The 1,304-nt window shown below is 49.2% G+C and overlaps 1 protein-coding gene across 7 annotated transcripts in view; it reads right to left on the reverse strand.

Moving 5' to 3' along the window:
• Positions 1–1,304, reverse strand: part of LOC122542785 (CLK4-associating serine/arginine rich protein) — a 63,687-nt gene that overhangs the window by 60,415 nt on the left and 1,968 nt on the right. For 4 of the 7 annotated variants that reach the window (XR_006309864.1, XM_043680827.1, XM_043680830.1 and 1 more), the window contains exon 2: positions 954–1,025. The gene's annotated coding sequence lies outside the window, so the exon portion shown is untranslated. The remainder of the gene's footprint in view (positions 1–953; positions 1,026–1,304) is intronic. The other 3 variants (XM_043680828.1, XM_043680831.1, XM_043680832.1) reach the window with 1 other exon arrangement.

The following is a 1,304-nucleotide window of genomic DNA, read 5'->3' on the forward strand; positions in this document are numbered from 1 at the left end:
TGGTCCACGGACTCCACAGCGCCACAGAACAAGCAGTTGGGCTGGGAGTCCATGAACCACTGCAATCTGCGGTTGCATGGGACCGCTGCGTGCAGTGACCTCCACTCCAGATCCCCGAGAGAAAGGGGGAGGACTATGGCGTAGAGAGCCCTCCACTGGGATCCCCAGAGCCCGGTAGCAAATGGGCACGCCAAGGCATGTCTGGACGGTGGATGAGGGAGAAGAGGTGGACGGTGTGCAGCAGCAGTCGATACACAGCACGCCGTTTTACGTCCTGAAAGGGAACAAAATTAAAATTCCGGAGGCGGCTCAGGTTGTGGGGCACAGGCTCCCGCGGGAAGTACGGGATCTTGGGGCCAATGTGAAATTTCATCCGGCAGATGGCAGTTTCCTTCCCTATAGAGCATTAGTAAACCAGATGGGTTTTTCCAACAATCGACAATGGTTTCACGGTCATCATCAGGTTCTTAATCCCATAAATTTATTGATTTTCAACTTCCACCACCTGATCTGGCAAAATTCAAATCCAGGACCCCAGAACATTACCTGGGTGCCTGGATTAACATCCTCCCCAAAGGATTGTGATTCTGTGGAATTCACTACCCCAGAGTTCAGTGGATGCTGACATATTGAGTAAATTTGAAGAGACAGACAGATGTTTAAATAGCAATGGGTCAGAGGGCTATGGAGAGCAGCAGAAAAGTGAAGTTGAGGGTGAGAAGAAGTCAACCATGCCAAAATTCAAGTGGCGAAGCAGGTTTGAGGGGCTGAATGGCCTCCTCCTGCTCTTAGTTCTCATGGAAAGTGGGGATGGGCAATGAGCTTGGTTGAATTTATGGAAATATTCCACTTCAGTGTCATTTTAAGAAGCTGAAGACAGCAACAAAAAAAAAGGAATAAATACCATTCCAAACCTTTAACCTTTTGTGTGTCCTTGTAAAAACAATACTCACTCACTTCTCTTGTACAAGAGGTGCTGAGCTGCTCTGCTTAAGAAGGTGGAAAGATAGGTAGTGGCATTCAACCTGGAGGGAGACAGAATTCATGTGTCAGATGTTAGGAGAGAATAAAAACTTGCATCTCCAGGACCTTTCACACAGAGGTCATCTTGTGGCACCTCTCCACCCACCCATCGTTCCCCCTGCAACCTCATACCCCGCACCCTCTCATTCATCTTCACCCCACACACCCACCTACTCCTGGACCCTTTCCCTCTCCTAACTCACTCCTGCACCTCCCACCAAACCTTATCCTACACCACCTTTCCACACATACACCGCTCCTGAATCCACCCACCTTCACTT

This window comes from Chiloscyllium plagiosum, chromosome 41 (assembly GCF_004010195.1).
Source record: "Chiloscyllium plagiosum isolate BGI_BamShark_2017 chromosome 41, ASM401019v2, whole genome shotgun sequence".
Taxonomy (NCBI): Eukaryota; Metazoa; Chordata; class Chondrichthyes; order Orectolobiformes; family Hemiscylliidae; genus Chiloscyllium; species Chiloscyllium plagiosum.